Source organism: Triturus cristatus, chromosome 6 (assembly GCF_964204655.1).
Source record: "Triturus cristatus chromosome 6, aTriCri1.1, whole genome shotgun sequence".
Classification (NCBI taxonomy): Eukaryota; Metazoa; Chordata; class Amphibia; order Caudata; family Salamandridae; genus Triturus; species Triturus cristatus.
Window position 1 is genome coordinate 99,291,305 of NC_140589.1, and position 27,285 is coordinate 99,318,589.

A 27,285-nucleotide genomic window follows, 5' to 3' on the forward strand; every position below is an offset into this window, starting at 1 on the left:
AGCCATGCAGGTGAGGTACTGAAAAGGAATGCCCTCAATTTATTTATCCTATTATATGCACTTCCAACAGATCTTTGAACAATCTGTACAGAGCAGGACCTATGGAGAACTCTTTAGAACTTTGAAGCGAACAAAGAGAAAGTGCTATTCACCAGCCACTTGAACGGCTCAAAGCTGCTTTGAAATTGAGACAATAGCCACCTCTTGGCTGGCTAAAGCAATTTCAACAAGGGATCTCAAAGTCACAACATAGGGTGGAGTATGCAAATTTAAGCAGCCCCTGATCAAAGCCCTGAGGAAATTGCTGTAAGTGTGCTGGAGTCCAGTTGTCTACCAGATGAATGGCATTCTTCCAAATTTGCAGGGCCCGTCTGGCCAGGGCATACAAGAGCATGACTCTTCCAGATGACCTCTTACATGGGTCCTATGCTCATTTGGTAAGGATTGCGCTTTGTCAGCAAGACGTTATAGAACCTAAATATATGAGAAACCCCATCTCTCTTGACAAGAGGAGAACGGAATAACGTGCCAGGTGAAGACCAACAGATGCAACTTCCATCAGATGTTAACCTGATAAAGGAGATTAAATCTCCAAAAGGCATGTCAGAAGTGGGATTCGAACCCACGCCTCCAAAGGAGACTGTGGCCTAAACACAGCACCTTAGACCTCTCGGCCATCCTGACAGTTTAGGCTTTTAAGAAATGAATAAAAGTTACTCAGAAACGTCTACCTCCATGCAAGCCTGAAATAATTTAACCCTTCAAACACAAGGTGCAACTTTATGCACAGGACAATAAACACAGAAGAACACATACGAAAGCACTTTATTTCACAGGTATACAGTTTTCATGCTTTTAGAACACCACATACCTCTCACCAGCTATTTAGGGTCCTGTATCCGACTCACAACATTTCCTTGCCTGCGACCTCTCTCTCTACACAAACAACTACAGCACAGGAAGTAGGAAGGCAATAGGTGGGGCAGTTTATGCAAATTTATGCTGCCAATGTGCCTTGCAGATTCATGCAGGATTTCTAGATCCTTGCTGGATACAAGAGAGTAGGCCTTGTTCGAGATAAACTATCCCTAGCAGGGAAAGTCTGAGCACAGGCACTCTTTTGCTCTTTAGCCCCTGGCCTGGGACTCACCCTCACTTGCTGAGGCGTGAAATTCTGCATACCAACTTTGCACAGAAGGTATGTTTGTGGTTGTTTGGGGATGGGTAGGAGGTCAAGAGCAGGGAAAAGCAGGTCTTCTTCACTACTAGACTCCTCTTCTATGCCTCCCTGCCATTCACTCACTCTGTCTTTGTTTCATTCTCTCCTTCCACAACACTCCTTCTCACTCACTCGCTCTATCACTTGTATTTTTGCCCTTGCTCTGCATTCTATAGTGGAAACATCTCTTGAATGAAGCATCTGAAAATGACGTGACATAAAATTTAAAACCTCCTTATTGGAAACCTAAAACTTCACAAGACTTAATGTAACCCATTTCTTTCATAAAAAAGATTTTTAAAGTACCCCACAAAAGAAATATAAAACACCACGAGTGCTAGAAGAATATTACATTAACGTTAAAGATAGAATAGGGCAAATGCATTTTCAGTTGAAACTGAAGTTTGGTACTTATTCAGATATTATTTACATTGCCAATTTTTAGCTGAGATTCTAAAGGAACTGAGAGAGAAAATGGAATTCAAGTTTTGTCAGAAGTGGGATTCGAACCCACGCCTCCAGGAGAGACTGCGGCCTTAACGCAGAGCCTTAGACCACTTGGCCATCCTGACCCCATGCTGCTTTTTCATCTAAAGGGTGAGAAAGATATTAGGAACCAAAAAATGCACAGAGCTTAGGCCAATAGTGGCTAGAGCAAGAAAAAAACTCACTGCACTCTTCCAAGAAGACAATCCTATAAGCCACTGCGAGGGAAATGATCATATTTCTCAAGAAAAAAATTAGAGTAAACACAGGACTGTCAGAAGTGGGATTTGAACCCCTGCCTCCAGAGGAGACTGCAACCTGAAGGCAGCGCCTTAGACCACTCGGCCATCCTGACTTGCTTTCCCAGCATCTTCCAGAGGCCAGACAGCCATGCAGGTGAGGTACTGAAAAGGAATGCCCTCAATTTATTTATCCTATTATATGCACTTCCAACAGATCTTTGAACAATCTGTACAGAGCAGGACCTATGGAGAACTCTTTAGAACTTTGAGGCGAACAAAGAGAAAGTGCTATTCACCAGCCACTTGAACGGCTCAAAGCTGCTTTGAAATTGAGACAATAGCCACCTCTTGGCTGGCTAAAGCAATTTCAACAAGGGATCTCAAAGTCACAACATAGGGTGGAGTATGCAAATTTAAGCAGCCCCTGATCAAAGCCCTGAGGAAATTGCTGTAAGTGTGCTGGAGTCCAGTTGTCTACCAGATGCAAGGCATTCTTCCAAATTTGCAGGGCCCGTCTGGGCAGGGCATACAAGAGCATGACTCTTCCAGATGACCTCTTACATGGGTCCTATGCTCATTTGGTAAGGATTGCGCTTTGTCAGCAAGACGTTATAGAACCTAAATATATGAGAAACCCCATCTCTCTTGACAAGAGGAGAACGGAATAACGTGCCAGGTGAAGACCAACAGATGCAACTTCCATCAGATGTTAACCTGATAAAGGAGATTAAATCTCCAAAAGGCATGTCAGAAGTGGGATTCGAACCCACACCTCCAAAGGAGACTGTGGCCTAAACACAGCGCCATAAACCTCTCGGCCATCCTGACAGTATAGGCTTTTAAGAAATGAATAAAAGTTACTCAGAAACGTCTACCTCCATGCAAGCCTGAAATAATTTAAACCTTCAAACACAAGGTGCAACTTTATGCACAGGACAATAAACACAGAAGAACGCATACGAAAGCACTTTATTTCACAGGTATACAGTTTTCATGCTTTTAGAACACCACATACCTCTCACCAGCTATTTAGGGTCCTGTATCCGACTCACAACATTTCCTTGCCTGTGACCTCTCTCTCTACACAAACAACTACAGCACAGGAAGTAGGAAGGCAATAGGTGGGGCAGTTTATGCAAATGTATGCTGCCAATGTACCTTGCAGATCCTTGCTGGATACAAGAGAGTAGGCCTTGTTCCAGATAAACTATCCCTAGCAGGGAAAGTCTGAGCACAGGCACTCTTTTGCTCTTTAGCCCCTGGCCTGGGACTCACCCTCACTTGCTGAGGCATGAAATTCTGCATACCAACTTTGCACAGAAGGTATGTTTGTGGTTGTTTGGGGATGGGTGGGAGGTCAAGAGCAGGGAAAAGCAGGTCTCCTTCACTACTAGACTCCTCTTCTATGCCTCCCTGCCATTCACTCACTCTGTCTTTGTTTCATTCTCTCCTTCCACAACACTCCTTCTCACTCACTCGCTCTATCACTTGTATTTTTGCCCTTGCTCTGCATTCTATAGTGGAAACATCTCTTGAATGAAGCATCTGAAAATGACGTGACATAAAATTTAAAACCTCCTTATTGGAAACCTAAAACATCACAAGACTTAATATAACCCATTTCTTTCATAAAAAAGATTTTTAAAGTACCCCACAAAACAAATATAAAACACCACGAGTGCTAGAAGAATATTACATTAACGTTAAAGATAGAATAGGGCAAATGCATTTGCAGTTGAAACTGAAGTTTGGTACTTATTCAGATATTATTTACATTGCCAATTTTTAGCTGAGATTCTAAAGGAACTGAGAGAGAAAATAGAATTCAAGTTTTGTCAGAAGTGGGATTTGAACCCACGCCTCCAGGAGAGACTGCGGCCTTAACGCAGTTCCTTAGACCACTCGGCCATCCTGACCCCATGCTGCTTTTTCATCTAAAGGGTGAGAAAGATATTAGGAACCAAAAAATGCACAGAGCTTAAGCCAATAGTGGCTAGAGCAAGAAAAAAACTCACTGCACTCTTCCAAGAAGACAATCCTATAAGCCACTGCGAGGGAAATGATCATATTTCTCAAGAAAATAATTAGAGTAAACACAGGACTGTCAGAAGTGGGATTTGAACCCACGCCTCCAGAGGAGACTGCGACCTGAACGCAGCGCCTTAGACCACTCTGCCATCCTGACTTGCTTTCCCAGCATCTTCCAGAGGCCAGACAGCCATGCAGGTGAGGTACTGAAAAGAAATGCCCTCAATTTATTTATCCTAGCATATGCACTTCCAACAGATCTTTGAACAATCTGTACAGAGCAGGACCTATGGAGAACTCTTTAGAACTTTGAGGCGAACAAAGAGAAAGTGCTATTCACCAGCCACTTGAACGGCTCAAAGCTGCTTTGAAATTGAGACAATAGCCACCTCTTGGCTGGCTAAAGCAATTTCAACAAGGGATCTCAAAGTCACAACATAGGGTGGAGTATGCAAATTTAAGCAGCCCCTGATCAAAGCCCTAAGGAAATTGCTGTAAGTGTGCTGGAGTCCAGTTGTCTACCAGATGCATGGCATTCTTCCAAATTTGCAGGGCCAGTCTGGCCAGGGCATACAAGAGCATGACTCTTCCAGATGACCTCTTACATGGGTCCTATGCTCATTTGGTAAGGATTGCGCTTTGTCAGCAAGACGTCATAGAACCTAAATATATGAGAAACCCCATCTCTCTTGACAAGAGGAGAACGGAATAACGTGCCAAGTGAAGACCAACAGATGCAACTTCCATCAGATGTTAACCTGATAAAGGAGATTAAATCTCCAAAAGGCATATCAGAAGTGGGATTCGAACCCACGCCTCCAAAGGAGACTGTGGCCTAAACACAGCGCCTTAGACCTCTCGGCCATCCTGACAGTATAGGCTTTTAAGAAATGAATAAAAGTTACTCAGAAACGTCTACCTCCATGCAAGCCTGAAATAATTTAAACCTTCAAACACAAGGTGCAACTTTATGCACAGGACAATAAACACAGAAGAACACATACGAAAGCACTTTATTTCACAGGTATACAGTTTTCATGCTTTTAGAACACCACATACCTCTCACCAGCTATTTAGGGTCCTGTATCCGACTCACAACATTTCCTTGCCTGCGACCTCTCTCTCTACACAAACAACTACAGCACAGGAAGTAGGAAGGCAATAGGTGGGGCAGTTTATGCAAATTTATGCTGCCAATGTGCCTTGCAGATTCATGCAGGATTTCTAGATCCTTGCTGGATACAAGAGAGTAGGCCTTGTTCCAGATAAACTATCCCTAGCAGGGAAAGTCTGAGCACAGGCACTCTTTTGCTCTTTAGCCCCTGGCCTGGGACTCACCCTCACTTGCTGAGGCGTGAAATTCTGCATACCAACTTTGCACAGAAGGTATGTTTGTGGTTGTTTGGGGATGGGTGGGAGGTCAAGAGCAGGGAAAAGCAGGTCTCCTTCACTACTAGACTACTCTTCTATGCCTCCCTGCCGTTCACTCACTCTGTCTTTGTTTCATTCTCTCCTTCCACAACACTCCTTCTCACTCACTCGCTCTATCACTTGTATTTTTGCCCTTGCTCTGCATTCTATAGTGGAAACATCTCTTGAATGAAGCATCTGAAAATGACGTGACATAAAATTTAAAACCTCCTTATTGGAAACCTAAAACATCACAAGACTTAATGTAACCCATTTCTTTCATAAAAAAGATTTTTAAAGTACCCCACAAAAGAAATATAAAACACCACGAGTGCTAGAAGAATATTACATTAACGTTAAAGATAGAATAGGGCAAATGCATTTGCAGTTGAAACTGAAGTTTGGTACTTATTCAGATATTATTTACATTGCCAATTTTTAGCTGAGATTCTAAAGGAACTGAGAGAGAAAATGGAATTCAAGTTTTGTCAGAAGTGGGATTCGAACCCACGCCTCCAGGAGAGACTGCGGCCTTAACGCAGCGCCTTAGACCACTCAGCCATCCTGACCCCATGCTGCTTTTTCATCTAAAGGGTGAGAAAGATATTAGGAACCAAAAAATGCACAGAGCTTAGGCCAATAGTGGCTAGAGCAAGAAAAAAACTCACTGCACTCTTCCAAGAAGACAATCCTATAAGCCACTGCGAGGGAAATGATCATATTTCTCAAGAAAAAAATTAGAGTAAACACAGGACTGTCAGAAGTGGGATTTGAACCCACGCCTCCAGAGGAGACTGCGACCTGAACGCAGCGCCTTAGACCACTCGGCCATCCTGACTTGCTTTCCCAGCATCTTCCAGAGGCCAGACAGCCATGCAGGTGAGGTACTGAAAAGGAATGCCCTCAATTTATTTATCCTATTATATGCACTTCCAACAGATCTTTGAACAATCTGTACAGAGCAGGACCTATGGAGAACTCTTTAGAACTTTGAAGCGAACAAAGAGAAAGTGCTATTCACCAGCCACTTGAACGGCTCAAAGCTGCTTTGAAATTGAGACAATAGCCACCTCTTGGCTGGCTAAAGCAATTTCAACAAGGGATCTCAAAGTCACAACATAGGGTGGAGTATGCAAATTTAAGCAGCCCCTGATCAAAGCCCTGAGGAAATTGCTGTAAGTGTGCTGGAGTCCAGTTGTCTACCAGATGAATGGCATTCTTCCAAATTTGCAGGGCCCGTCTGGCCAGGGCATACAAGAGCATGACTCTTCCAGATGACCTCTTACATGGGTCCTATGCTCATTTGGTAAGGATTGCGCTTTGTCAGCAAGACGTTATAGAACCTAAATATATGAGAAACCCCATCTCTCTTGACAAGAGGAGAACGGAATAACGTGCCAGGTGAAGACCAACAGATGCAACTTCCATCAGATGTTAACCTGATAAAGGAGATTAAATCTCCAAAAGGCATGTCAGAAGTGGGATTCGAACCCACGCCTCCAAAGGAGACTGTGGCCTAAACACAGCACCTTAGACCTCTCGGCCATCCTGACAGTTTAGGCTTTTAAGAAATGAATAAAAGTTACTCAGAAACGTCTACCTCCATGCAAGCCTGAAATAATTTAACCCTTCAAACACAAGGTGCAACTTTATGCACAGGACAATAAACACAGAAGAACACATACGAAAGCACTTTATTTCACAGGTATACAGTTTTCATGCTTTTAGAACACCACATACCTCTCACCAGCTATTTAGGGTCCTGTATCCGACTCACAACATTTCCTTGCCTGCGACCTCTCTCTCTACACAAACAACTACAGCACAGGAAGTAGGAAGGCAATAGGTGGGGCAGTTTATGCAAATTTATGCTGCCAATGTGCCTTGCAGATTCATGCAGGATTTCTAGATCCTTGCTGGATACAAGAGAGTAGGCCTTGTTCGAGATAAACTATCCCTAGCAGGGAAAGTCTGAGCACAGGCACTCTTTTGCTCTTTAGCCCCTGGCCTGGGACTCACCCTCACTTGCTGAGGCGTGAAATTCTGCATACCAACTTTGCACAGAAGGTATGTTTGTGGTTGTTTGGGGATGGGTAGGAGGTCAAGAGCAGGGAAAAGCAGGTCTTCTTCACTACTAGACTCCTCTTCTATGCCTCCCTGCCATTCACTCACTCTGTCTTTGTTTCATTCTCTCCTTCCACAACACTCCTTCTCACTCACTCGCTCTATCACTTGTATTTTTGCCCTTGCTCTGCATTCTATAGTGGAAACATCTCTTGAATGAAGCATCTGAAAATGACGTGACATAAAATTTAAAACCTCCTTATTGGAAACCTAAAACTTCACAAGACTTAATGTAACCCATTTCTTTCATAAAAAAGATTTTTAAAGTACCCCACAAAAGAAATATAAAACACCACGAGTGCTAGAAGAATATTACATTAACGTTAAAGATAGAATAGGGCAAATGCATTTGCAGTTGAAACTGAAGTTTGGTACTTATTCAGATATTATTTACATTGCCAATTTTTAGCTGAGATTCTAAAGGAACTGAGAGAGAAAATGGAATTCAAGTTTTGTCAGAAGTGGGATTCGAACCCACGCCTCCAGGAGAGACTGCGGCCTTAACGCAGAGCCTTAGACCACTTGGCCATCCTGACCCCATGCTGCTTTTTCATCTAAAGGGTGAGAAAGATATTAGGAACCAAAAAATGCACAGAGCTTAGGCCAATAGTGGCTAGAGCAAGAAAAAAACTCACTGCACTCTTCCAAGAAGACAATCCTATAAGCCACTGCGAGGGAAATGATCATATTTCTCAAGAAAAAAATTAGAGTAAACACAGGACTGTCAGAAGTGGGATTTGAACCCCTGCCTCCAGAGGAGACTGCAACCTGAAGGCAGCGCCTTAGACCACTCGGCCATCCTGACTTGCTTTCCCAGCATCTTCCAGAGGCCAGACAGCCATGCAGGTGAGGTACTGAAAAGGAATGCCCTCAATTTATTTATCCTATTATATGCACTTCCAACAGATCTTTGAACAATCTGTACAGAGCAGGACCTATGGAGAACTCTTTAGAACTTTGAGGCGAACAAAGAGAAAGTGCTATTCACCAGCCACTTGAACGGCTCAAAGCTGCTTTGAAATTGAGACAATAGCCACCTCTTGGCTGGCTAAAGCAATTTCAACAAGGGATCTCAAAGTCACAACATAGGGTGGAGTATGCAAATTTAAGCAGCCCCTGATCAAAGCCCTGAGGAAATTGCTGTAAGTGTGCTGGAGTCCAGTTGTCTACCAGATGCAAGGCATTCTTCCAAATTTGCAGGGCCCGTCTGGGCAGGGCATACAAGAGCATGACTCTTCCAGATGACCTCTTACATGGGTCCTATGCTCATTTGGTAAGGATTGCGCTTTGTCAGCAAGACGTTATAGAACCTAAATATATGAGAAACCCCATCTCTCTTGACAAGAGGAGAACGGAATAACGTGCCAGGTGAAGACCAACAGATGCAACTTCCATCAGATGTTAACCTGATAAAGGAGATTAAATCTCCAAAAGGCATGTCAGAAGTGGGATTCGAACCCACACCTCCAAAGGAGACTGTGGCCTAAACACAGCGCCATAAACCTCTCGGCCATCCTGACAGTATAGGCTTTTAAGAAATGAATAAAAGTTACTCAGAAACGTCTACCTCCATGCAAGCCTGAAATAATTTAAACCTTCAAACACAAGGTGCAACTTTATGCACAGGACAATAAACACAGAAGAACGCATACGAAAGCACTTTATTTCACAGGTATACAGTTTTCATGCTTTTAGAACACCACATACCTCTCACCAGCTATTTAGGGTCCTGTATCCGACTCACAACATTTCCTTGCCTGTGACCTCTCTCTCTACACAAACAACTACAGCACAGGAAGTAGGAAGGCAATAGGTGGGGCAGTTTATGCAAATGTATGCTGCCAATGTACCTTGCAGATCCTTGCTGGATACAAGAGAGTAGGCCTTGTTCCAGATAAACTATCCCTAGCAGGGAAAGTCTGAGCACAGGCACTCTTTTGCTCTTTAGCCCCTGGCCTGGGACTCACCCTCACTTGCTGAGGCATGAAATTCTGCATACCAACTTTGCACAGAAGGTATGTTTGTGGTTGTTTGGTGATGGGTGGGAGGTCAAGAGCAGGGAAAAGCAGGTCTCCTTCACTACTAGACTCCTCTTCTATGCCTCCCTGCCATTCACTCACTCTGTCTTTGTTTCATTCTCTCCTTCCACAACACTCCTTCTCACTCACTCGCTCTATCACTTGTATTTTTGCCCTTGCTCTGCATTCTATAGTGGAAACATCTCTTGAATGAAGCATCTGAAAATGACGTGACATAAAATTTAAAACCTCCTTATTGGAAACCTAAAACATCACAAGACTTAATATAACCCATTTCTTTCATAAAAAAGATTTTTAAAGTACCCCACAAAACAAATATAAAACACCACGAGTGCTAGAAGAATATTACATTAACGTTAAAGATAGAATAGGGCAAATGCATTTGCAGTTGAAACTGAAGTTTGGTACTTATTCAGATATTATTTACATTGCCAATTTTTAGCTGAGATTCTAAAGGAACTGAGAGAGAAAATAGAATTCAAGTTTTGTCAGAAGTGGGATTTGAACCCACGCCTCCAGGAGAGACTGCGGCCTTAACGCAGTTCCTTAGACCACTCGGCCATCCTGACCCCATGCTGCTTTTTCATCTAAAGGGTGAGAAAGATATTAGGAACCAAAAAATGCACAGAGCTTAAGCCAATAGTGGCTAGAGCAAGAAAAAAACTCACTGCACTCTTCCAAGAAGACAATCCTATAAGCCACTGCGAGGGAAATGATCATATTTCTCAAGAAAATAATTAGAGTAAACACAGGACTGTCAGAAGTGGGATTTGAACCCACGCCTCCAGAGGAGACTGCGACCTGAACGCAGCGCCTTAGACCACTCTGCCATCCTGACTTGCTTTCCCAGCATCTTCCAGAGGCCAGACAGCCATGCAGGTGAGGTACTGAAAAGAAATGCCCTCAATTTATTTATCCTAGCATATGCACTTCCAACAGATCTTTGAACAATCTGTACAGAGCAGGACCTATGGAGAACTCTTTAGAACTTTGAGGCGAACAAAGAGAAAGTGCTATTCACCAGCCACTTGAACGGCTCAAAGCTGCTTTGAAATTGAGACAATAGCCACCTCTTGGCTGGCTAAAGCAATTTCAACAAGGGATCTCAAAGTCACAACATAGGGTGGAGTATGCAAATTTAAGCAGCCCCTGATCAAAGCCCTAAGGAAATTGCTGTAAGTGTGCTGGAGTCCAGTTGTCTACCAGATGCATGGCATTCTTCCAAATTTGCAGGGCCAGTCTGGCCAGGGCATACAAGAGCATGACTCTTCCAGATGACCTCTTACATGGGTCCTATGCTCATTTGGTAAGGATTGCGCTTTGTCAGCAAGACGTCATAGAACCTAAATATATGAGAAACCCCATCTCTCTTGACAAGAGGAGAACGGAATAACGTGCCAAGTGAAGACCAACAGATGCAACTTCCATCAGATGTTAACCTGATAAAGGAGATTAAATCTCCAAAAGGCATATCAGAAGTGGGATTCGAACCCACGCCTCCAAAGGAGACTGTGGCCTAAACACAGCGCCTTAGACCTCTCGGCCATCCTGACAGTATAGGCTTTTAAGAAATGAATAAAAGTTACTCAGAAACGTCTACCTCCATGCAAGCCTGAAATAATTTAAACCTTCAAACACAAGGTGCAACTTTATGCACAGGACAATAAACACAGAAGAACACATACGAAAGCACTTTATTTCACAGGTATACAGTTTTCATGCTTTTAGAACACCACATACCTCTCACCAGCTATTTAGGGTCCTGTATCCGACTCACAACATTTCCTTGCCTGCGACCTCTCTCTCTACACAAACAACTACAGCACAGGAAGTAGGAAGGCAATAGGTGGGGCAGTTTATGCAAATTTATGCTGCCAATGTGCCTTGCAGATTCATGCAGGATTTCTAGATCCTTGCTGGATACAAGAGAGTAGGCCTTGTTCCAGATAAACTATCCCTAGCAGGGAAAGTCTGAGCACAGGCACTCTTTTGCTCTTTAGCCCCTGGCCTGGGACTCACCCTCACTTGCTGAGGCGTGAAATTCTGCATACCAACTTTGCACAGAAGGTATGTTTGTGGTTGTTTGGGGATGGGTGGGAGGTCAAGAGCAGGGAAAAGCAGGTCTCCTTCACTACTAGACTACTCTTCTATGCCTCCCTGCCGTTCACTCACTCTGTCTTTGTTTCATTCTCTCCTTCCACAACACTCCTTCTCACTCACTCGCTCTATCACTTGTATTTTTGCCCTTGCTCTGCATTCTATAGTGGAAACATCTCTTGAATGAAGCATCTGAAAATGACGTGACATAAAATTTAAAACCTCCTTATTGGAAACCTAAAACATCACAAGACTTAATGTAACCCATTTCTTTCATAAAAAAGATTTTTAAAGTACCCCACAAAAGAAATATAAAACACCACGAGTGCTAGAAGAATATTACATTAACGTTAAAGATAGAATAGGGCAAATGCATTTGCAGTTGAAACTGAAGTTTGGTACTTATTCAGATATTATTTACATTGCCAATTTTTAGCTGAGATTCTAAAGGAACTGAGAGAGAAAATGGAATTCAAGTTTTGTCAGAAGTGGGATTCGAACCCACGCCTCCAGGAGAGACTGCGGCCTTAACGCAGCGCCTTAGACCACTCAGCCATCCTGACCCCATGCTGCTTTTTCATCTAAAGGGTGAGAAAGATATTAGGAACCAAAAAATGCACAGAGCTTAGGCCAATAGTGGCTAGAGCAAGAAAAAAACTCACTGCACTCTTCCAAGAAGACAATCCTATAAGCCACTGCGAGGGAAATGATCATATTTCTCAAGAAAAAAATTAGAGTAAACACAGGACTGTCAGAAGTGGGATTTGAACCCACGCCTCCAGAGGAGACTGCGACCTGAACGCAGCGCCTTAGACCACTCGGCCATCCTGACTTGCTTTCCCAGCATATTCCAGAGGCCAGACAGCCATGCAGGTGAGGTACTGAAAAGGAATGCCCTCAATTTATTTATCCTATTATATGCACTTCCAACAGATCTTTGAACAATCTGTACAGAGCAGGACCTATGGAGAACTCTTTAGAACTTTGAGGCGAACAAAGAGAAAGTGCTATTCACCAGCCACTTGAACGGCTCAAAGCTGCTTTGAAATTGAGACAATAGCCACCTCTTGGCTGGCTAAAGCAATTTCAACAAGGGATCTCAAAGTCACAACATAGGGTGGAGTATGCAAATTTAAGCAGCCCCTGATCAAAGCCCTGAGGAAATTGCTGTAAGTGTGCTGGAGTCCAGTTGTCTACCAGATGAATGGCATTCTTCCAAATTTGCTGGGCCCGTCTGGCCAGGGCATACAAGAGCATGACTCTTCCAGATGACCTCTTACATGGGTCCTATGCTCATTTGGTAAGGATTGCGCTTTGTCAGCAAGACGTTATAGAACCTAAATATATGAGAAACCCCATCTCTCTTGACAAGAGGAGAACGGAATAACGTGCCAAGTGAAGACCAACAGATGCAACTTCCATCAGATGTTAACCTGATAAAGGAGATTAAATCTCCAAAAGGCATGTCAGAAGTGGGATTCGAACCCACGCCTCCAAAGGAGACTGTGGCCTAAACACAGCGCCTTAGACCTCTCGGCCATCCTGACAGTATATGCTTTTAAGAAATGAATAAAAGTTACTCAGAAACGTCTACCTCAATGCATGCCTGAAAAAATTTAAACCTTCAAACACAAGGTGCACCTTTATGCACAGGACAATAAACACAGAAGAACACATACGAAAGCACTTTATTTCACAGGTATACAGTTTTCATGCTTTTAGAACACCACATACCTCTCACCAGCTATTTAGGGTCCTGTATCCGACTCACAACATTTCCTTGCCTGCGACCTCTCTCTCTACACAAACAACTACAGCACAGGAAGTAGGAAGGCAATAGGTGGGGCAGTTTATGCAAATTTATGCTGCCAATGTGCCTTGCAGATTCATGCAGGATTTCTAGATCCTTGCTGGATACAAGAGAGTAGGCCTTGTTCCAGATAAACTATCCCTAGCAGGGAAAGTCTGAGCATAGGCACTCTTTTGCTCTTTAGCCCCTGGCCTGGGACTTACCCTCACTTGCTGAGGCGTGAAATTCTGCATACCAACTTTGCACAGAAGGTATGTTTGTGGTTGTTTGGGGATGGGTGGGAGGTCAAGAGCAGGGAAAAGCAGGTCTCCTTCACTACTAGACTACTCTTCTATGCCTCCCTGCCGTTCACTCACTCTGTCTTTGTTTCATTCTCTCCTTCCACAACACTCCTTCTCACTCACTCGCTCTATCACTTGTATTTTTGCCCTTGCTCTGCATTCTATAGTGGAAACATCTCTTGAATGAAGCATCTGAAAATGACGTGACATAAAATTTAAAACCTCCTTATTGGAAACCTAAAACATCACAAGACTTAATGTAACCCATTTCTTTCATAAAAAAGATTTTTAAAGTACCCCACAAAACAAATATAAAACACCACGAGTGCTAGAAGAATATTACATTAACGTTAAAGATAGAATAGGGCAAATGCATTTGAAACTGAAGTTTGGTACTTATTCAGATATTATTTACATTGCCAATTTTTAGCTGAGATTCTAAAGGAACTGAGAGAGAAAATGGAATTCAAGTTTTGTCAGAAGTGGGATTCGAACCCACGCCTCCAGGAGAGACTGCGGCCTTAACGCAGCGCCTTAGACCACTCGGCCATCCTGACCCCATGCTGCTTTTGCATCTAAAGGGTGAGAAAGATATTAGGAACCAAAAAATCCACAGAGCTGAGGGCAATAGTGGCTAGAGCAAGAAAAAAACTCACTGCACTCTTCCAAGAAGACAATCCTATAAGCCACTGCGAGGGAAATGATCATATTTCTCAAGAAAAAAATTAGAGTAAACACAGGACTGTCAGAAGTGGGATTTGAACCAACGCCTCCAGAGGAGACTGCGACCTGAACGCAGCGCCTTAGACCACTCGGCCATCCTGACTTGCTTTCCCAGTATCTTCCAGAGGCCAGACAGCCATGCAGGTGAGGTACTGAAAAGGAATGCCCTCAATTTATTTATCCTATTATATGCACTTCCAACAGATCTTTGAACAATCTGTACAGAGCAGGACCTATGGAGAACTCTTTAGAACTTTGAGGCGAACAAAGAGAAAGTGCTATTCACCAGCCACTTGAACGGCTCAAAGCTGCTTTGAAATTGAGACAATAGCCACCTCTTGGCTGGCTAAAGCAATTTCAACAAGGGATCTCAAAGTCACAACATAGGGTGGAGTATCTAAATTTAAGCAGCCCCTGATCAAAGCCCTAAGGAAATTGCTGTAAGTGTGCTGGAGTCCAGTTGTCTACCAGATGCATGGCATTCTTCCAAATTTGCAGGGCCCGTCTGGCCAGGGCATACAAGAGCATGACTATTCCAGATGACCTCTTACATGGGTCCTATGCTCATTTGGTAAGGATTGCGCTTTGTCAGCAAGACGTTATAGAACCTAAATATATGAGAAACCCCATCTCTCTTGACAAGAGGAGAACGGAATAACGTGCCAAGTGAAGACCAACAGATGCAACTTCCATCAGATGTTAACCTGATAAAGGAGATTAAATCTCCAAAAGGCATGTCAGAAGTGGGATTCGAACCCACGCCTCCAAAGGAGACTGTGGCCTAAACACAGCGCCTTAGAACTCTCGGCCATCCTGACAGTATAGGCTTTTAAGAAATGAATAAAAGTTACTCAGAAACGTCTACCTCCATGCAAGCCTGAAATAATTTAAACCTTCAAACACAAGGTGCAACTTTATGCACAGGACAATAAACACAGAAGAACACATACGAAGGCACTTTATTTCACAGGTATACAGTTTTCATGCTTTTAGAACACCACATACCTCTCACCAGCTATTTAGGGTCCTGTATCCGACTCACAACATTTCCTTGCCTGCGACCTCTCTCTCTACACAAACAACTACAGCACAGGAAGTAGGAAGGCAATAGGTGGGGCAGTTTATGCAAATTTATGCTGCCAATGTGCCTTGCAGATTCATGCAGGATTTCTAGATCCTTGCTGGATACAAGAGAGTAGGCCTTGTTCCAGATAAACTATCCCTAGCAGGGAAAGTCTGAGCACAGGCACTCTTTTGCTCTTTAGCCCCTGGCCTGGGACTCACCCTCACTTGCTGAGGCGTGAAATTCTGCATACCAACTTTGCACAGAAGGTATGTTTGTGGTTGTTTGGGGATGGGTGGGAGGTCAAGAGCAGGGAAAAGCAGGTCTCCTTCACTACTAGACTCCTCTTCTATGCCTGTCTGCCATTCACTCACTCTGTCTTTGTTTCATTCTCTCCTTCCACAACACTCCTTCTCACTCACTCGCTCTATCACTTGTATTTTTGCCCTTGCTCTGCATTCTATAGTGGAAACATCTCTTGAATGAAGCATCTGAAAATGACGTGACATAAAATTTAAAACCTCCTTATTGGAAACCTAAAACATCACAAGACTTAATGTAACCCATTTCTTTCATAAAAAAGATTTTTAAAGTACCCCACAAAACAAATATAAAACACCACGAGTGCTAGAAGAATATTACATTAACGTTAAAGATAGAATAGGGCAAATGCATTTGCAGTTGAAACTGAAGTTTGGTACTTATTCAGATATTATTTACATTGCCAATTTTTAGCTGAGATTCTAAAGGAACTGAGAGAGAAAATGGAATTCAAGTTTTGTCAGAAGTGGGATTCGAACCCACGCCTCCAGGAGAGACTGCGGCCTTAACGCAGTGCCTTAGACCACTCGGCCATCCTGACCCCATGCTGCTTTTTCATCTAAAGGGTGAGAAAGATATTAGGAACCAAAAAATGCTCAGAGCTTAGGCCAATAGTGGCTAGAGCAAGAAAAAAACTCACTGCACTCTTCCAAGAAGACAATCCTATAAGCCACTGCGAGGGAAATGATCATATTTCTCAAGAAAAAAATTAGAATAAACACAGGACTGTCAGAAGTGGGATTTGAACCCACGCCTCCAGAGGAGACTGCGACCTGAACGCAGCGCCTTAGACCACTCGGCCATCCTGACTTGCTTTCCCAGCATCTTCCAGAGGCCAGACAGCCATGCAGGTGAGGTACTGAAAAGGAATGCCCTCAATTTATTTATCCTATTATATGCACTTCCAACAGATCTTTGAACAATCTGTACAGAGCAGGACCTATGGAGAACTCTTTAGAACTTTGAGGCGAACAAAGAGAAAGTGCTATTCACCAGCCACTTGAACGGCTCAAAGCTGCTTTGAAATTGAGACAATAGCCACCTCTTGGCTGGCTAAAGCAATTTCAACAAGGGATCTCAAAGTCACAACATAGGGTGGAGTATCTAAATTTAAGCAGCCCCTGATCAAAGCCCTAAGGAAATTGCTGTAAGTGTGCTGGAGTCCAGTTGTCTACCAGATGCATGGCATTCTTCCAAATTTGCAGGGCCCGTCTGGCCAGGGCATACAAGAGCATGACTATTCCAGATGACCTCTTACATGGGTCCTATGCTCATTTGGTAAGGATTGCGCTTTGTCAGCAAGACGTTATAGAACCTAAATATATGAGAAACCCCATCTCTCTTGACAAGAGGAGAACGGAATAACGTGCGAAGTGAAGACCAACAGATGCAACTTCCATCAGATGTTAACCTGATAAAGGAGATTAAATCTCCAAAAGGCATGTCAGAAGTGGGATTCGAACCCACGCCTCCAAAGGAGACGGTGGCCTAAACACAGCGCCTTAGACCTCTCGGCCATCCTGACAGTATAGGGTTTTAAGAAATGAATAAAAGTTACTCAGAAACGTCTACCTCCATGCAAGCCTGAAATAATTTAAACCTTCAAACACAAGGTGCAACTTTATGCACAGGACAATAAACACAGAAGAACACATACGAAGGCACTTTATTTCACAGGTATACAGTTTTCATGCTTTTAGAACACCACATACCTCTCACCAGCTATTTAGGGTCCTGTATCCGACTCACAACATTTCCTTGCCTGCGACCTCTCTCTCTACACAAACAACTACAGCACAGGAAGTAGGAAGGCAATAGGTGGGGCAGTTTATGCAAATTTATGCTGCCAATGTGCCTTGCAGATTCATGCAGGATTTCTAGATCCTTGCTGGATACAAGAGAGTAGGCCTTGTTCCAGATAAACTATCCCTAGCAGGGAAAGTCTGAGCACAGGCACTCTTTTGCTCTTTAGCCCCTGGCCTGGGACTCACCCTCACTTGCTGAGGCGTGAAATTCTGCATACCAACTTTGCACAGAAGGTATGTTTGTGGTTGTTTGGGGATGGGTGGGAGGTCAAGAGCAGGGAAAAGCAGGTCTCCTTCACTACTAGACTCCTCTTCTATGCCTCCCTGCCATTCACTCACTCTGTCTTTGTTTCATTCTCTCCTTCCACAACACTCCTTCTCACTCACTCGCTCTATCACTTGTATTTTTGCCCTTGCTCTGCATTCTATAGTGGAAACATCTCTTGAATGAAGCATCTGAAAATGACGTGACATAAAATTTAAAACCTCCTTATTGGAAACCTAAAACATCACAAGACTTAATGTAACCCATTTCTTTCATAAAAAAGATTTTTAAAGTACCCCACAAAACAAATATAAAACACCACGAGTGCTAGAAGAATATAACATTAACGTTAAAGATAGAATAGGGCAAATGCATTTGCAGTTGAAACTGAAGTTTGGTACTTATTCAGATATTATTTACATTGCCAATTTTTAGCTGAGATTCTAAAGGAACTGAGAGAGAAAATGGAATTCAAGTTTTGTCAGAAGTGGGATTCTAACCCACGCCTCCAGGAGAGACTGCGGCCTTAACTCAGCGCCTTAGACCACTCGGCCATCCTGACCCCATGCTGCTTTTTCATCTAAAGGGTGAGAAAGATATGAGGAACCAAAAAATGCACATAGCTTAGGCCAATAGTGGCTAGAGCAAGAAAAAAACTCACTGCACTCTTCCAAGAAGACAATCCTATAAGGCACTGCGAGGGAAATGATCATATTTCTCAAGAAAAAAAGTAGAGTAAACACAGGACTATCAGAAGTGGGATTTGAACCCACGCCTCCAGAGGAGACTGCGACCTGAACGCAGCGCCTTAGACCACCCGGCCATCCTGACTTCCTTTCCCAACATCTTCCAGAGGCCAGACAGCCATGCAGGTGAGGTAGTGAAAAGGAATGCCCTCAATTTATTTATCCTATTATATGCACTTCCAACAGATCTTTGAACAATCTGTACAGAGCAGGACCTATGGAGAACTCTTTAGAACTTTGACGCGAACAAAGAGAAAGTGCTATTCACCAGCCACTTGAACGGCTCAAAGCTGCTTTGAAATTGAGACAATAGCCACCTCTTGGCTGGCTAAAGCAATTTCAACAAGGGATCTCAAAGTCACAACATAGGGTGGAGTATGCAAATTTAAGCAGCCCCTGATCAAAGCCCTGAGGAAATTGCTGTAAGTGTGCTGGAGTCCAGTTGTCTACCAGATGAATGGCATTCTTCCAAATTTGCAGGGCCCGTCTGGCCAGGGCATACAAGAGCATGACTCTTCCAGATGACCTCTTACATGGGTCCTATGCTCATTTGGTAAGGATTGCGCTTTATCAGCAAGACGTTATAGAACCTAAATATATGAGAAACCCCATCTCTCTTGACAAGAGGAGAACGGAATAACGTGCCAGGTGAAGACCAACAGATGCAACTTCCATCAGATGTTAACCTGATAAAGGAGATTAAATCTCCAAAAGGCATGTCAGAAGTGGGATTCGAACCCACGCCTCCAAAGGAGACTGTGGCCTAAACACAGCACCTTAGACCTCTCGGCCATCCTGACAGTTTAGGCTTTTAAGAAATGAATAAAAGTTACTCAGAAACGTCTACCTCCATGCAAGCCTGAAATAATTTAAACCTTCAAACACAAGGTGCAACTTTATGCACAGGACAATAAACACAGAAGAACACATACGAAAGCACTTTATTTCACAGGTATACAGTTTTCATGCTTTTAGAACACCACATACCTCTCACCAGCTATTTAGGGTCCTGTATCCGACTCACAAAATTTCCTTGCCTGCGACCTCTCTCTCTACACAAACAACTACAGCACAGGAAGTAGGAAGGCAATAGGTGGGCCAGTTTATGCAAATTTATGCTGCCAATGTGCCTTGCAGATTCATGCAGGATTTCTAGATCCTTGCTGGATACAAGAGAGTAGACCTTGTTCCAGATAAACTATCCCTAGCAGGGAAAGTCTGAGCACAGGCACTCTTTTGCTCTTTAGCCCCTGGCCTGGGACTCACCCTCACTTGCTGAGGCGTGACATTCTGCATACCAACTTTGCACAGAAGGTATGTTTGTGGTTGTTTGGGGATGGGTAGGAGGTCAAGAGCAGGGAAAAGCAGGTCTTCTTCACTACTAGACTCCTCTTCTATGCCTCCCTGCCATTCACTCACTCTGTCTTTGTTTCATTCTCTCCTTCCACAACACTCCTTCTCACTCACTCGCTCTATCACTTGTATTTTTGCCCTTGCTCTGCATTCTATAGTGGAAACATCTCTTGAATGAAGCATCTGAAAATGACGTGACATAAAATTTAAAACCTCCTTATTGGAAACCTAAAACTTCACAAGACTTAATGTAACCCATTTCTTTCATAAAAAAGATTTTTAAAGTACCCCACAAAAGAAATATAAAACACCACGAGTGCTAGAAGAATATTACATTAACGTTAAAGATAGAATAGGGCAAATGCATTTGCAGTTGAAACTGAAGTTTGGTACTTATTCAGATATTATTTACATTGCCAATTTTTAGCTGAGATTCTAAAGGAACTGAGAGAGAAAATGGAATTCAAGTTTTGTCAGAAGTGGGATTCGAACCCACGCCTCCAGGAGAGACTGCGGCCTTAACGCAGCGCCTTAGACCACTCGGCCATCCTGACCCCATGCTGCTTTTTCATCTAAAGGGTGAGAAAGATATTAGGAACCAAAAAATGCACAGAGCTTAGGCCAATAGTGGCTAGAGCAAGAAAAAAACTCACTGCACTCTTCCAAGAAGACAATCCTATAAGCCACTGCGAGGGAAATGATCATATTTCTCAAGAAAAAAATTAGAGTAAACACAGGACTGTCAGAAGTGGGATTTGAACCCCCGCCTCCAGAGGAGACTGCAACCTGAAGGCAGCGCCTTAGACCACTCGGCCATCCTGACTTGCTTTCCCAGCATCTTCCAGAGGCCAGACAGCCATGCAGGTGAGGTACTGAAAAGGAATGCCCTCAATTTATTTATCCTATTATATGCACTTCCAACAGATCTTTGAACAATCTGTACAGAGCAGGACCTATGGAGAACTCTTTAGAACTTTGAGGCGAACAAAGAGAAAGTGCTATTCACCAGCCACTTGAACGGCTCAAAGCTGCTTTGAAATTGAGACAATAGCCACCTCTTGGCTGGCTAAAGCAATTTCAACAAGGGATCTCAAAGTCACAACATAGGGTGGAGTATGCAAATTTAAGCAGCCCCTGATCAAAGCCCTGAGGAAATTGCTGTAAGTGTGCTGGAGTCCAGTTGTCTACCAGATGCAAGGCATTCTTCCAAATTTGCTGGGCCCGTGTGGGCAGGGCATACAAGAGCATGACTCTTCCAGATGACCTCTTACATGGGTCCTATGCTCATTTGGTAAGGATTGCGCTTTGTCAGCAAGACGTTATAGAACCTAAATATATGAGAAACCCCATCTCTCTTGACAAGAGGAGAACGGAATAACGTGCCAGGTGAAGACCAACAGATGCAACTTCCATCAGATGTTAACCTGATAAAGGAGATTAAATCTCCAAAAGGCATGTCAGAAGTGGGATTCGAACCCACGCCTCCAAAGGAGACTGTGGCCTAAACACAGCGCCATAAACCTCTCGGCCATCCTGACAGTATAGGCTTTTAAGAAATGAATAAAAGTTACTCAGAAACGTCTACCTCCATGCAAGCCTGAAATAATTTAAACCTTCAAACACAAGGTGCAACTTTATGCACAGGACAATAAACACAGAAGAACACATACGAAAGCACTTTATTTCACAGGTATACAGTTTTCATGCTTTTAGAACACCACATACCTCTCACCAGCTATTTAGGGTCCTGTATCCGACTCACAACATTTCCTTGCCTGCGACCTCTCTCTCTACACAAACAACTACAGCACAGGAAGTAGGAATCAATAGGTGGGGCAGTTTATGCAAATGTATGCTGCCAATGTACCTTGCAGATCCTTGCTGGATACAAGAGAGTAGGCCTTGTTCCAGATAAACTATCCCTAGCAGGGAAAGTCTGAGCACAGGCACTCTTTTGCTCTTTAGCCCCTGGCCTGGGACTCACCCTCACTTGCTGAGGCGTGAAATTCTGCATTCCAACTTTGCACAGAAGGTATGTTTGTGGTTGTTTGGGGATGGGCGGGAGGTCAAGAGCAGGGAAAAGCAGGTCTCCTTCACTACTAGACTACTCTTCTATGCCTCCCTGCCGTTCACTCACTCTGTCTTTGTTTCATTCTCTCCTTCCACAACACTCCTTCTCACTCACTCGCTCTATCACTTGTATTTTTGCCCTTGCTCTGCATTCTATAGTGGAAACATCTCTTGAATGAAGCATCTGAAAATGACGTGACATAAAATTTAAAACCTCCTTATTGGAAACCTAAAACATCACAAGACTTAATGTAACCCATTTCTTTCATAAAAAAGATTTTTAAAGTACCCCACAATACAAATATAAAACACCACGAGTGCTAGAAGAATATTACATTAACGTTAAAGATAGAATAGGGCAAATGCATTTGAAACTGAAGTTTGGTACTTATTCAGATATTATTTACATTGCCAATTTTTAGCTGAGATTCTAAAGGAACTGAGAGAGAAAATGGAATTCAAGTTTTGTCAGAAGTGGGATTCGAACCCACGCCTCCAGGAGAGACTGCGGCCTTAACGCAGCGCCTTAGACCACTCGGCCATCCTGACCCCATGCTGCTTTTGCATCTAAAGGGTGAGAAAGATATTAGGAACCAAAAAATCCACAGAGCTGAGGGCAATAGTGGCTAGAGCAAGAAAAAAACTCACTGCACTCTTCCAAGAAGACAATCCTATAAGCCACTGCGAGGGAAATGATCATATTTCTCAAGAAAAAAATTAGAGTAAACACAGGACTGTCAGAAGTGGGATTTGAACCAACGCCTCCAGAGGAGACTGCGACCTGAACGCAGCGCCTTAGACCACTCGGCCATCCTGACTTGCTTTCCCAGTATCTTCCAGAGGCCAGACAGCCATGCAGGTGAGGTACTGAAAAGGAATGCCCTCAATTTATTTATCCTATTATATGCACTTCCAACAGATCTTTGAACAATCTGTACAGAGCAGGACCTATGGAGAACTCTTTAGAACTTTGAGGCGAACAAAGAGAAAGTGCTATTCACCAGCCACTTGAACGGCTCAAAGCTGCTTTGAAATTGAGACAATAGCCACCTCTTGGCTGGCTAAAGCAATTTCAACAAGGGATCTCAAAGTCACAACATAGGGTGGAGTATCTAAATTTAAGCAGCCCCTGATCAAAGCCCTAAGGAAATTGCTGTAAGTGTGCTGGAGTCCAGTTGTCTACCAGATGCATGGCATTCTTCCAAATTTGCAGGGCCCGTCTGGCCAGGGCATACAAGAGCATGACTATTCCAGATGACCTCTTACATGGGTCCTATGCTCATTTGGTAAGGATTGCGCTTTGTCAGCAAGACGTTATAGAACCTAAATATATGAGAAACCCCATCTCTCTTGACAAGAGGAGAACGGAATAACGTGCCAAGTGAAGACCAACAGATGCAACTTCCATCAGATGTTAACCTGATAAAGGAGATTAAATCTCCAAAAGGCATGTCAGAAGTGGGATTCGAACCCACGCCTCCAAAGGAGACTGTGGCCTAAACACAGCGCCTTAGAACTCTCGGCCATCCTGACAGTATAGGCTTTTAAGAAATGAATAAAAGTTACTCAGAAACGTCTACCTCCATGCAAGCCTGAAATAATTTAAACCTTCAAACACAAGGTGCAACTTTATGCACAGGACAATAAACACAGAAGAACACATACGAAGGCACTTTATTTCACAGGTATACAGTTTTCATGCTTTTAGAACACCACATACCTCTCACCAGCTATTTAGGGTCCTGTATCCGACTCACAACATTTCCTTGCCTGCGACCTCTCTCTCTACACAAACAACTACAGCACAGGAAGTAGGAAGGCAATAGGTGGGGCAGTTTATGCAAATTTATGCTGCCAATGTGCCTTGCAGATTCATGCAGGATTTCTAGATCCTTGCTGGATACAAGAGAGTAGGCCTTGTTCCAGATAAACTATCCCTAGCAGGGAAAGTCTGAGCACAGGCACTCTTTTGCTCTTTAGCCCCTGGCCTGGGACTCACCCTCACTTGCTGAGGCGTGAAATTCTGCATACCAACTTTGCACAGAAGGTATGTTTGTGGTTGTTTGGGGATGGGTGGGAGGTCAAGAGCAGGGAAAAGCAGGTCTCCTTCACTACTAGACTCCTCTTCTATGCCTGTCTGCCATTCACTCACTCTGTCTTTGTTTCATTCTCTCCTTCCACAACACTCCTTCTCACTCACTCGCTCTATCACTTGTATTTTTGCCCTTGCTCTGCATTCTATAGTGGAAACATCTCTTGAATGAAGCATCTGAAAATGACGTGACATAAAATTTAAAACCTCCTTATTGGAAACCTAAAACATCACAAGACTTAATGTAACCCATTTCTTTCATAAAAAAGATTTTTAAAGTACCCCACAAAACAAATATAAAACACCACGAGTGCTAGAAGAATATTACATTAACGTTAAAGATAGAATAGGGCAAATGCATTTGCAGTTGAAACTGAAGTTTGGTACTTATTCAGATATTATTTACATTGCCAATTTTTAGCTGAGATTCTAAAGGAACTGAGAGAGAAAATGGAATTCAAGTTTTGTCAGAAGTGGGATTCGAACCCACGCCTCCAGGAGAGACTGCGGCCTTAACGCAGTGCCTTAGACCACTCGGCCATCCTGACCCCATGCTGCTTTTTCATCTAAAGGGTGAGAAAGATATTAGGAACCAAAAAATGCTCAGAGCTTAGGCCAATAGTGGCTAGAGCAAGAAAAAAACTCACTGCACTCTTCCAAGAAGACAATCCTATAAGCCACTGCGAGGGAAATGATCATATTTCTCAAGAAAAAAATTAGAATAAACACAGGACTGTCAGAAGTGGGATTTGAACCCACGCCTCCAGAGGAGACTGCGACCTGAACGCAGCGCCTTAGACCACTCGGCCATCCTGACTTGCTTTCCCAGCATCTTCCAGAGGCCAGACAGCCATGCAGGTGAGGTACTGAAAAGGAATGCCCTCAATTTATTTATCCTATTATATGCACTTCCAACAGATCTTTGAACAATCTGTACAGAGCAGGACCTATGGAGAACTCTTTAGAACTTTGAGGCGAACAAAGAGAAAGTGCTATTCACCAGCCACTTGAACGGCTCAAAGCTGCTTTGAAATTGAGACAATAGCCACCTCTTGGCTGGCTAAAGCAATTTCAACAAGGGATCTCAAAGTCACAACATAGGGTGGAGTATCTAAATTTAAGCAGCCCCTGATCAAAGCCCTAAGGAAATTGCTGTAAGTGTGCTGGAGTCCAGTTGTCTACCAGATGCATGGCATTCTTCCAAATTTGCAGGGCCCGTCTGGCCAGGGCATACAAGAGCATGACTATTCCAGATGACCTCTTACATGGGTCCTATGCTCATTTGGTAAGGATTGCGCTTTGTCAGCAAGACGTTATAGAACCTAAATATATGAGAAACCCCATCTCTCTTGACAAGAGGAGAACGGAATAACGTGCGAAGTGAAGACCAACAGATGCAACTTCCATCAGATGTTAACCTGATAAAGGAGATTAAATCTCCAAAAGGCATGTCAGAAGTGGGATTCGAACCCACGCCTCCAAAGGAGACGGTGGCCTAAACACAGCGCCTTAGACCTCTCGGCCATCCTGACAGTATAGGGTTTTAAGAAATGAATAAAAGTTACTCAGAAACGTCTACCTCCATGCAAGCCTGAAATAATTTAAACCTTCAAACACAAGGTGCAACTTTATGCACAGGACAATAAACACAGAAGAACACATACGAAGGCACTTTATTTCACAGGTATACAGTTTTCATGCTTTTAGAACACCACATACCTCTCACCAGCTATTTAGGGTCCTGTATCCGACTCACAACATTTCCTTGCCTGCGACCTCTCTCTCTACACAAACAACTACAGCACAGGAAGTAGGAAGGCAATAGGTGGGGCAGTTTATGCAAATTTATGCTGCCAATGTGCCTTGCAGATTCATGCAGGATTTCTAGATCCTTGCTGGATACAAGAGAGTAGGCCTTGTTCCAGATAAACTATCCCTAGCAGGGAAAGTCTGAGCACAGGCACTCTTTTGCTCTTTAGCCCCTGGCCTGGGACTCACCCTCACTTGCTGAGGCGTGAAATTCTGCATACCAACTTTGCACAGAAGGTATGTTTGTGGTTGTTTGGGGATGGGTGGGAGGTCAAGAGCAGGGAAAAGCAGGTCTCCTTCACTACTAGACTCCTCTTCTATGCCTCCCTGCCATTCACTCACTCTGTCTTTGTTTCATTCTCTCCTTCCACAACACTCCTTCTCACTCACTCGCTCTATCACTTGTATTTTTGCCCTTGCTCTGCATTCTATAGTGGAAACATCTCTTGAATGAAGCATCTGAAAATGACGTGACATAAAATTTAAAACCTCCTTATTGGAAACCTAAAACATCACAAGACTTAATGTAACCCATTTCTTTCATAAAAAAGATTTTTAAAGTACCCCACAAAACAAATATAAAACACCACGAGTGCTAGAAGAATATAACATTAACGTTAAAGATAGAATAGGGCAAATGCATTTGCAGTTGAAACTGAAGTTTGGTACTTATTCAGATATTATTTACATTGCCAATTTTTAGCTGAGATTCTAAAGGAACTGAGAGAGAAAATGGAATTCAAGTTTTGTCAGAAGTGGGATTCTAACCCACGCCTCCAGGAGAGACTGCGGCCTTAACTCAGCGCCTTAGACCACTCGGCCATCCTGACCCCATGCTGCTTTTTCATCTAAAGGGTGAGAAAGATATGAGGAACCAAAAAATGCACATAGCTTAGGCCAATAGTGGCTAGAGCAAGAAAAAAACTCACTGCACTCTTCCAAGAAGACAATCCTATAAGGCACTGCGAGGGAAATGATCATATTTCTCAAGAAAAAAAGTAGAGTAAACACAGGACTATCAGAAGTGGGATTTGAACCCACGCCTCCAGAGGAGACTGCGACCTGAACGCAGCGCCTTAGACCACCCGGCCATCCTGACTTCCTTTCCCAACATCTTCCAGAGGCCAGACAGCCATGCAGGTGAGGTAGTGAAAAGGAATGCCCTCAATTTATTTATCCTATTATATGCACTTCCAACAGATCTTTGAACAATCTGTACAGAGCAGGACCTATGGAGAACTCTTTAGAACTTTGACGCGAACAAAGAGAAAGTGCTATTCACCAGCCACTTGAACGGCTCAA

The 27,285-nt window shown here is 43.4% G+C and overlaps 24 non-coding genes across 24 annotated transcripts; all 24 read right to left on the reverse strand.

The window, feature by feature from the left end:
* Window positions 1-601: 601 nt before the first annotated feature.
* On the reverse strand, window positions 602-684 carry TRNAL-UAG (transfer RNA leucine (anticodon UAG)). Its single transcript has one exon. It is a non-coding gene; the product is annotated as a tRNA-Leu (tRNA).
* Window positions 685-1,708: 1,024 nt separating this feature from the next.
* On the reverse strand, window positions 1,709-1,791 carry TRNAL-AAG (transfer RNA leucine (anticodon AAG)). Its single transcript has one exon. It is a non-coding gene; the product is annotated as a tRNA-Leu (tRNA).
* A 901-nt stretch (window positions 1,792-2,692) lies between these two features.
* Window positions 2,693-2,775, reverse strand: TRNAL-UAG (transfer RNA leucine (anticodon UAG)). The gene has a single exon. It is a non-coding gene; the product is annotated as a tRNA-Leu (tRNA).
* Window positions 2,776-4,764: 1,989 nt separating this feature from the next.
* On the reverse strand, window positions 4,765-4,847 carry TRNAL-UAG (transfer RNA leucine (anticodon UAG)). The gene has a single exon. It is a non-coding gene; the product is annotated as a tRNA-Leu (tRNA).
* Window positions 4,848-5,871: 1,024 nt separating this feature from the next.
* On the reverse strand, window positions 5,872-5,954 carry TRNAL-AAG (transfer RNA leucine (anticodon AAG)). The gene has a single exon. It is a non-coding gene; the product is annotated as a tRNA-Leu (tRNA).
* A 186-nt stretch (window positions 5,955-6,140) lies between these two features.
* Window positions 6,141-6,223, reverse strand: TRNAL-CAG (transfer RNA leucine (anticodon CAG)). The gene has a single exon. It is a non-coding gene; the product is annotated as a tRNA-Leu (tRNA).
* Window positions 6,224-6,855: 632 nt separating this feature from the next.
* Window positions 6,856-6,938, reverse strand: TRNAL-UAG (transfer RNA leucine (anticodon UAG)). The gene has a single exon. It is a non-coding gene; the product is annotated as a tRNA-Leu (tRNA).
* Window positions 6,939-7,962: 1,024 nt separating this feature from the next.
* Window positions 7,963-8,045, reverse strand: TRNAL-AAG (transfer RNA leucine (anticodon AAG)). Its single transcript has one exon. It is a non-coding gene; the product is annotated as a tRNA-Leu (tRNA).
* A 901-nt stretch (window positions 8,046-8,946) lies between these two features.
* On the reverse strand, window positions 8,947-9,029 carry TRNAL-UAG (transfer RNA leucine (anticodon UAG)). Its single transcript has one exon. It is a non-coding gene; the product is annotated as a tRNA-Leu (tRNA).
* Window positions 9,030-11,018: 1,989 nt separating this feature from the next.
* On the reverse strand, window positions 11,019-11,101 carry TRNAL-UAG (transfer RNA leucine (anticodon UAG)). The gene has a single exon. It is a non-coding gene; the product is annotated as a tRNA-Leu (tRNA).
* A 1,024-nt stretch (window positions 11,102-12,125) lies between these two features.
* Window positions 12,126-12,208, reverse strand: TRNAL-AAG (transfer RNA leucine (anticodon AAG)). Its single transcript has one exon. It is a non-coding gene; the product is annotated as a tRNA-Leu (tRNA).
* Window positions 12,209-12,394: 186 nt separating this feature from the next.
* On the reverse strand, window positions 12,395-12,477 carry TRNAL-CAG (transfer RNA leucine (anticodon CAG)). Its single transcript has one exon. It is a non-coding gene; the product is annotated as a tRNA-Leu (tRNA).
* Window positions 12,478-13,109: 632 nt separating this feature from the next.
* On the reverse strand, window positions 13,110-13,192 carry TRNAL-UAG (transfer RNA leucine (anticodon UAG)). Its single transcript has one exon. It is a non-coding gene; the product is annotated as a tRNA-Leu (tRNA).
* A 1,018-nt stretch (window positions 13,193-14,210) lies between these two features.
* Window positions 14,211-14,293, reverse strand: TRNAL-AAG (transfer RNA leucine (anticodon AAG)). The gene has a single exon. It is a non-coding gene; the product is annotated as a tRNA-Leu (tRNA).
* Window positions 14,294-16,301: 2,008 nt separating this feature from the next.
* TRNAL-AAG (transfer RNA leucine (anticodon AAG)) lies at window positions 16,302-16,384 on the reverse strand. Its single transcript has one exon. It is a non-coding gene; the product is annotated as a tRNA-Leu (tRNA).
* A 186-nt stretch (window positions 16,385-16,570) lies between these two features.
* Window positions 16,571-16,653, reverse strand: TRNAL-CAG (transfer RNA leucine (anticodon CAG)). The gene has a single exon. It is a non-coding gene; the product is annotated as a tRNA-Leu (tRNA).
* Window positions 16,654-17,285: 632 nt separating this feature from the next.
* TRNAL-UAG (transfer RNA leucine (anticodon UAG)) lies at window positions 17,286-17,368 on the reverse strand. Its single transcript has one exon. It is a non-coding gene; the product is annotated as a tRNA-Leu (tRNA).
* Window positions 17,369-19,376: 2,008 nt separating this feature from the next.
* TRNAL-UAG (transfer RNA leucine (anticodon UAG)) lies at window positions 19,377-19,459 on the reverse strand. The gene has a single exon. It is a non-coding gene; the product is annotated as a tRNA-Leu (tRNA).
* A 1,024-nt stretch (window positions 19,460-20,483) lies between these two features.
* On the reverse strand, window positions 20,484-20,566 carry TRNAL-AAG (transfer RNA leucine (anticodon AAG)). Its single transcript has one exon. It is a non-coding gene; the product is annotated as a tRNA-Leu (tRNA).
* A 901-nt stretch (window positions 20,567-21,467) lies between these two features.
* TRNAL-UAG (transfer RNA leucine (anticodon UAG)) lies at window positions 21,468-21,550 on the reverse strand. Its single transcript has one exon. It is a non-coding gene; the product is annotated as a tRNA-Leu (tRNA).
* Window positions 21,551-22,548: 998 nt separating this feature from the next.
* On the reverse strand, window positions 22,549-22,631 carry TRNAL-AAG (transfer RNA leucine (anticodon AAG)). Its single transcript has one exon. It is a non-coding gene; the product is annotated as a tRNA-Leu (tRNA).
* Window positions 22,632-24,639: 2,008 nt separating this feature from the next.
* On the reverse strand, window positions 24,640-24,722 carry TRNAL-AAG (transfer RNA leucine (anticodon AAG)). Its single transcript has one exon. It is a non-coding gene; the product is annotated as a tRNA-Leu (tRNA).
* Window positions 24,723-24,908: 186 nt separating this feature from the next.
* TRNAL-CAG (transfer RNA leucine (anticodon CAG)) lies at window positions 24,909-24,991 on the reverse strand. Its single transcript has one exon. It is a non-coding gene; the product is annotated as a tRNA-Leu (tRNA).
* Window positions 24,992-25,623: 632 nt separating this feature from the next.
* Window positions 25,624-25,706, reverse strand: TRNAL-UAG (transfer RNA leucine (anticodon UAG)). The gene has a single exon. It is a non-coding gene; the product is annotated as a tRNA-Leu (tRNA).
* Between the last annotated feature and the right edge of the window lie 1,579 nt (window positions 25,707-27,285).